Raw genomic sequence first — 7992 nt, 5'->3', positions numbered from 1 at the left:
GTTCATAGAACACCAAAGATCTGTCTTAAGTGCACTGAACTGACAAGATCATTTCCTTTCACCTGAAGTGCCAAGGGCTCTAGGTGTTCAAACTGTGACCAGATTGGTCAAGTTATGCATTGTAGAGGCAGAGAAGGCCTCAGGTTTACCTGTTCCTGACGTCATCAAGGCACAAGATCTTTCTTTCTACTTATGAAGTCACCAATCTGTTCTTCCACTGAGGAAATCTGTAGGGCAGCAACATGGGCCTCTATTCTGTTTGTTAGACGCTAGTGTTTATGGAGAATCCATTCTGTTATTTGTGCCAGTCTTTTAGAGTAAGTTTGGCAGTTGGATCACTTTAGCCCATTCCACGCTTTTGTTTTGACTAGGGGGAGTTCAGTTAGCTACACCCAGAGAAGCTGCATGCTGTGGATTAAACCTACTGGATTAAACCAGTGATCTATGGAATCTTACTTTAAAACTATATACTTTGCATGATTCGTTCCAGAAGCTCTCAGTCAGGACATAACAGACACTAGAAAATGGACTTTCTGTCCTCTACACAGGCATCCTTTGGCAAGAAGGTGCTACATTTGGTGATCCAGAAACAGTTTGCCCTTTTGGCAATTAATTTTGTGGGGGACTCTCCCTATCTCATTCTGCTACTTTATTCATCTCTTATTTATTTTCACTGCTCGCTACTTCACAGATGTCTGATACTGGGCTACAAAAGGGGAAATTTTTTACACAATAACTTTCTTGCTGCAGCGATGTTTTCCATGATTCTACCCTTCCTGGTATTGTTAAAAAAAATGTTCACAACTGTTTTGTTGAGAAGCTTTGGAGCTTCATGCTTTGGGGTGTGAACTTGAAATTTGGGAGTGGTGCAGGATGGGGGTGGGGTGTCACTCGAGTGTCATGACTGTGCCTTCTGTAGTTCCTTTGAAAATTCACCTACATTTGGCCTAGTTCTAAGCCTCCAATACAAAACAAATCTGTTTGTATATGATCGGTAGATACTTGCCTAGAGTTTAGCAGCTACGTTCTCCAAAGATTCCATCGGCAATGAGCATGCTCCAACCCAGGGCTGCCAAGACTGAGCATAGCGTCGCCTGCTCAGGCTCCTCCTAGGTGCCGAAGGATAGATACAGTGTCACCGTAAGCGAGATGAGGGATACTACCTCTCTTGTGCTCTCAGTGCTTCTGCTGCAGCGGGCCAGGAAGCGTGACTGGAATGCAAGGGGTGGAAGGGATGATAGAGAATACAAAAAAGGGGGGTAGGATGGTAGGTGGAGAGAAGCTGCGATGGAGTTAAGGGGGGGAAATGGACTGAGGCCATCTAGAGGGATAAGGGGTACAGGAGCTAGGGTGGGGAGCTAGGAGCATAAGTCTAACCACAAGAGAACACCCCCCTCCAGAACCTGAACACACGACTCCAGCATCTCAATATTTTTCGGCTGTTGGCAAGGAGCAGCGAAACCCTTTGGAAATACATGATGGGGATGGGGTGTCTGTGAAGAGGGATGGCAGTGGTCGGGAGGGGACAGGTAGGCTACAACGAGGGACGTTTGGGACTAGGAGGGGATGGCGGGGGAGTCTGAGGCGGGATGGGCGGGGGGGGGTCTGAGGTGCTGGATGGGGATGAGCAGGGCGGCTGGGGCTCTGAGGGGGATGTCGGGGGACTGGCGGGGGTGAGGTCGGTGTCGCTGGATCGGAGCGGGCTGGGGCCTGCCGCAGGGCTCCGTGCGGGGCGGGGCTCCCCCGGCTGGGCCCGGGGAGCCCGTGGGAAGTACCCGCGGGGCGGCACGGCCAGGCCTGACACGCAACGGCACCGCCCCGCCTCCCCAGCGCCGCCGTTGCAGGAAGCCGGAAGCGGCGGGAACAAGCTTTAGCTTGGCAGGGCCGGGCGGGAGTCGCGGATCGCGGCGCTGGGACGGGGCTGCTGTCTGCAGGTAGGGCCGGGCCAGTGCCGCGCGGGAGGGGTGGCGGGTCTCGGGGTCGTCTCGGCGCTGTGGTGGGAGCCGGGGCTAGGGCCGTTGCCGGAGGCTGGGCTGTGACAAGCCGGGGCCAAGGGGGAAGGGTGCGGGGATCGGGCCCGCCAGTGACTTGCTGCGTGAGCTCGGGACCGAGTCGGGAGAGGGAACAGGAGCCCGCCCGGTGAGCCCGCCGCTCCTGGGGGCGGCCCGGCGGCTCCGCTCCAGCCCCCCAACAGCCCAGCGCTATGCCGGCCCCCACCGTCCCGGTGACCTGACCAGGCCCCGTGTCCTCTGCCCCCGGTGCCGGGAGGGGGCAGGTCAGTGAGCCGCCTTTGGTACCCCACGCTGGGCCCTAGTCCTAGGGCAGCGAGCATCAGCCTGGGGCTGCTGGGGCTCGCCTTGGGGTGACAGCGCTGGTGAGTTGTGGCCGCGTGCCTGAGACTTGCAACGTCTTCAACGTTAAACGCAGCAAAATCCTTTGGTACTGGAGCGAGAGATTTTACAAGCTGCCTTTAAAGTCTGTCCAGATGGAGGAGGGAGTTTCCCTAGAAGTGATCGACATGGTGGGTAAGGCATTGAGTTGGTGCCTAGGTGACATGGTTTCCTACTCCAAGGATGGTATCCTGATTTGTTCATGGATGCATATGAGCTTTAATGACCTCATCTCAAAACTGAACCACAGTTCATTCACTTATTTCAGGGGTTCTCAAACTGGGGGTCACAACACCTCAGGGCGTCCTGAGGTTATTACATGGGGGGATTACAAACTGTCAGCCTCCACCCCAAGCCCCGCTTTGCCTAAAGCATTTATAATGGTGTTAAATATATAAAAATACGTTTTTTAATTTATAAGGAGGGATTGCACCCAGAGGATTGCTATGTGAAAGGGGTCACCAGTACAAAAGTTTAAGAACCACTGAATTATTTTATGTTTTTAAATCTTGTAGCCTCTTCAACTAGGCACCTATGGGGAAAGAGTCGGGGGGAAGAGAGGAGGAGATGGGAACCATTATCTTTTGTGGAATATAAGCTTTCAAACTTTCATTTAAGAAAATAATTCCATCTGTTGGAGTAATTCCAGTTTTTGGATGTTGTGAAGGCCAAGACTATAACAGGATTAAAAAAAGAACTAGATAAGTTCGTGGAGAAGAATAAAAGGAGGCAGCTAGAGACAAAAAGATACCTTTTTAAATTTAAAAGGTAATATCCTACTGAGGAAAATAGAAAGGAACATAAACTCTGGCAAGTCAGGTATAAAAGTATAATTAGGCAGGCCAAAAAGGAATTTGAAGAGCAACTTGCCAGAGACACAAACTAACAGCAGATTATTTTTTAAGTACATGAGAAGCAGGAAGCCTGCCAAACATGGGGCCACTGGACAATTGAGCTGCTAAAGGAGCACTCAAAGAAGACAAGGCCTCTGCAGAGAAGCTATATTTTCAATTCACCTAATACTATTTCACAGTTCACCTAATACAAGTACTGTAGTGCAATCTCTTTATCATGAAAGATTTCAGAGTAGCAGCTGTGTTAGTCTGTATTCGCAAAAAGAAAAGGAGTACTTGTGGCACCTTAGAGACTAACAAATTTATTTGAGCATAAGCTTTTGTGAGCTACAGCTCACTTCATCGGATGCATTCAGTGGAAAATACAATGAGATTTATATACATAGAGAACATAAAACAATGGGTGTTACCATACACAATGTAAGGAGAGTGATCACTTAAGGTGAGCTATTACCAGCAGGAGAGCGGGGTCGAGGGGGGCAACCTTTGGTAGTGATGATCAAGGTGGGCCATTTCCAGCAGTTGACAAGAATGGCTGAGGAACTGGGGGTGGGGGATAAACATGGGGAAATAGTTTTAGTTTGTGTAATGACCCATCCATTCCCAGTCCCTATTCAAGCCTAAGTTAATTGTATCCAGTTTCCAAATTAATTCCAATTCAGCAGTCTCTCGTTGGAGTCTGTTTTTGAAGTTTTTTTGTTGAAGAATTGCAACTTTTAGGTCTGTAATCGAGTGCCAAAGAGATTGAAGTGTTCTCCAACAGACTTGTTGTTCCTCAGACGTTTTTGTCAACTGCTGGAAATGGCCCACCTTGATTATCACTACAAAAGGTTCCCCTCCCCGCCCCCGCTCTCCTGCTGGTAATAGCTCACCTTAAGTGATCACTCTCCTTACATTGTGTATGGTAACACCCATTGTTTCATGTTCTCTATGTATATAAATCTCCCCACTGTATTTTCCACTGAATGCATCCGATGAAGTGAGCTGTAGCTCATGAAAGCTTATGCTCAAATAAATTTGTTAGTCTCTAGGGTGCCACAAGTGCTTCTTTTCTTTTATCATGAAAGTTGAACTTACAAATGTAGAATTATATACAAAAAAACTGCATTCAAAAATAAAACAATGTAAAACTTTAGAGCCTACAAGTCCACTGAGTCCTACTTCTTGTTCAGCCAGTCGCTAAGACAAACAAGTTTATTTACATTTATGGGAGATAATGCTGCCTGCTTCTTGTTTACAATGTCACCTGAAATTGAGAACAGGTGTTTGCATGGCACTGTTGTTGTAGCCAGTGCTGCAAGATACTGACATGCCAGATGTGCTAACGATGCATATGTCCCTTGATGCTTCAACTACCATTCCAGAGGACATGTCTCCATGCTGACAATGGGTTCTACTCAATAACGATCCAAAGCAGTGCAGACTGATGCACGTTCATTTTCATCATCTGAGTCAGATGTTACCAGCAGAAGAGTGATTTTCTTTTTTGGTGGTTTGGGTTCTGTAGTTTCTGCATCAGAGTGTTGCTCTTTTAAGACTTCTGAAAGCATGCTTCACACCTCATCCCTCTCAGATTTTGGAAGGCACTTCAGATTCTTAAACCTTGGGTCGAGTGCTGTAGCTATCTTTAGAAATTTCACATTGGTATCTTCTTTGCATTTTATCAAATTTGCAGTGAAAGTGTTCTTAAAATGAACAACATGTGCTGGGTCATCATCCGAGACAGCTATAACATGAAATATTTGGCAGACTGTGGGTAAAACAGAGCAGGAGACATACAGTTCTCCCCTAAAGAGTTCAGTCACAAATTTAATTAATGCATTATTTTTTTAACAAACGTCGTCAGCATGGAAGCATGTCCTCTGGAACGATGGCCGAAGCATAAAGAAGGATATGAATCTTTAGCGCATTTGGCACATAAATATCTTGCGACGCCAGTTACAACAGTGAATTGAAAAATACTATTTCTTTTGTTTAATCATGCAACAGCCCTAGTTGAAACTATTGTAAAGAACAGAATTATTAGACACACAGATGGATATGATATGTTGGGGAAAAGCCACATGGACTTTTCCCCAATCTATTAGAATTCTTGGGGGGGCGCTGTTCGAGAATCATGTGACCAAGGGGTATACAGTGTAGTTGGACTTTCAGAAAGTCTTTGACAAGGTCCCTCACCAAAGGCCCTTAAGCAAAGTAGGCAGTCATGGGATATGAGGGAAGGTCCTCTTATGGATCAGTAACTGATTAAAAGACAGGAAATAAAGGGAGAGAGGTAAAAAGTTCGGTCTCCCAAGGATCTGTATTGGGATCAGTGCTGTTCAACATGTTCATAAATGATTTTGAAAAAGGGGTAGACGGTGAGGTGGCAAAGGTAGCAGACAATGCAAAATTACTCAAGATAGTTAAGTCTAAAGCAGACTGGGAGGAATTACAAAGGTATCTCAGAAAACTGGGTGACTGTACAACAAAATGACAGATGAAATTCAATGTTAAGTGCAAAGTAATGCACATTGGAAAACATAATTCCAACTATACCTACAAAATGAAGGGGTCTAAATTAGCTGTTACCACTCAAGACAGATCTTGGAGTCATTGTGAATAGTTCTCTGAAAACATCTGTGCAGTGTCAGTCAAAAAACCCTAACAACGTTAGGCTCTATTAGGAAAGGGATAGATAAGGGGATAGTAAATATCATAATGCCCTATATAAATCAATGGTATGTCCATGCCCTGAATATTGTACGCAGTTCTGGGTTGCCCCATCTCAAAAAAGATATATTAGAGTTGGAAAAAGTACAGAGAAGGGCAACAAAAATGATTAGGGGGATGGAACAGCTTCCATATGAGAAGAGATAAAAAGGACTGGGAGTTTTCAGCTTAGAAAAGAGACAACTAAGTGGGGATATGATAGAAGTCTACAAAATCATGAATGGTGTGGAGAAAGTGCATAAGGAAGTGTTATTTACCCCTTTACATAACACAAGAACCAAGTGTCACCAATGAAATTAATAGGCAGCAGGTTTAAAATAAACATAAAAAAGTACTTCTTCACACAATGCACAATCGACCCACGGAGCTCGTTGCCAGGGGATGTTGTGAAAGCCAAAACTATGACTGGGTTATAAAAAGAATTAGATAAGTTCATGGAGGATAGGCCCACCAGTGGGTATTATTCAAGATGGCCAGGGATGCTACCCCATGCTCTAGGTGTCCCTAACCCTCTGACTGCCAGAAGATGGGACTGAACAACAATGGGTGGATCACTCGACAAATTGCCCTGTTCTGTTCATTCCCTCTGAAGTGAACAGGATACTGGGCTAGATGGACCATTGGTCTGACCCCGTCTGACCCTTATATTCTTAAGATCTTGGGGGCATAGTTCATGTCTTAAGTGTTTGTACAACAACTAGCACATTGGAGGTTTTGGGCATCTTCATAATACAAATGATATTTGCTGGGGAGGAGGCTGAAAAAGCAGAAGCAGAAAGAAGGGCAGCAGACTAGAAGCCAGGAGTTTCAGAGAAAAAGAATGCTCCTCCTTTCCAGTGGGTAAGGGCTTTTGAATGTACTAGAAACAACAATGGATGAGTTCCCAGGAAGAGTACCTTAGTAGGAATCCCAGCAGCTTTGGTGTGGGGGTGGTCAGAGTTTGCCTTCTCCTTTAGGCATTGCCCCTAGACAGAGGGACCTCTCAGCTTTGTTAAGTCTTCCGGCTATTACAGGTCTGGTAAATTTTTCAAGTCCTAGGTATTATGCATGCAAAGCAAAACTGGGTCAGTTCCTCCTGCTGACTAACATACAAGAAAGAGCACTAAATTTCTCATCTCAACCAAAGCAGTCAATGCAAAATAATCCGCAATCCATTCCTACTATATACAATCACTTCCTGAATTCACCAAACGCTAACCTGCTGACAAATAGAGCAAACCTCCCCACCAAAAACTGAAAAATGGTCAGGATGCTAAACCAAAATCTAAAATATCAACATATGAGTCATTGGGAAGAACAAATTAAAACAAATAGTAAGCTAGACTGCTTTTAGGTCCCTGTACAGAACTACTTCCTCATCCGTGATCATAAGCTAGAAGTGAAAATGAAACAAAGTTTTTAGAGCTAGTTCAGAAAGGCACAGTCATGCAAGGAGGACAAAGGACAGGTTGAGACAGGGAGACATTCTAATCTAATACCCAAGGTACAAAGACATGTGAGAAATTATTCCTAGCAATTTGAAAAAATAGGTTTAAATGAAAAATCCACTCCCTAGCTCTGGGGAAAAAGGAGAGAGATTACAGAGAAGGCAATGTGTATCTTTTCTGGCATTTTTAGTATCTGTTTCCTTTTTTCTTTCTCAGTTTTTGCCTTACCTTGTATACTTTTCTTTTGTCCTGCTATGTTGTGTACTATGTACTCTGTTTTGTCCACTTCTTCCCACAGTTTTAAATGCACTCTCTTTCTGGGTGTCTCCATTTTAGTAACATCAGTCAGTATCCTAAATCTCTAAGGAAGAGAAAAGAGTGAGTGGATTTGGGAAGAAGAGGAGGAGGAGGTGGTAAAGACAGAGAAAAAAGAGAAAGGAATAGATGCAGCATACACATAAAAAGAAACATTCTGAACTATTGTAAGAAAAAAGGTGGAGTGAAGCCAGAATGGGAAAGGAAGTAAAACAAAAACAAGGAAAAGATGTAGCAAGTTATATTTTTAGAAGTTAAATAGAAAGTTGATTGAAGATTGTTAAAAGCAGATCA

At 44.8% G+C, this 7992-nt stretch overlaps 1 protein-coding gene across 10 annotated transcripts in view; it reads left to right on the top strand.

The window, feature by feature from the left end:
- Nucleotides 1-1172: 1172 nt before the first annotated feature.
- Nucleotides 1173-7992, top strand: part of TBK1 (TANK binding kinase 1) — a 59259-nt gene continuing 52439 nt past the window's right edge. For 2 of the 10 annotated variants that reach the window (XM_037887359.2, XM_037887369.2), the window contains exon 1: nucleotides 1788-1934. The gene's annotated coding sequence lies outside the window, so the exon portion shown is untranslated. The other 8 variants (XM_043548456.1, XM_037887352.2, XM_037887333.2 and 5 more) reach the window with 8 other exon arrangements.

This window comes from Chelonia mydas, chromosome 1 (assembly GCF_015237465.2).
Source record: "Chelonia mydas isolate rCheMyd1 chromosome 1, rCheMyd1.pri.v2, whole genome shotgun sequence".
NCBI lineage: Eukaryota > Metazoa > Chordata > Testudines > Cheloniidae > Chelonia > Chelonia mydas.
The sequence above is the reverse complement of the archived record's forward strand: the minus strand, read 5'-3'. Positions and strand labels throughout refer to the sequence as shown.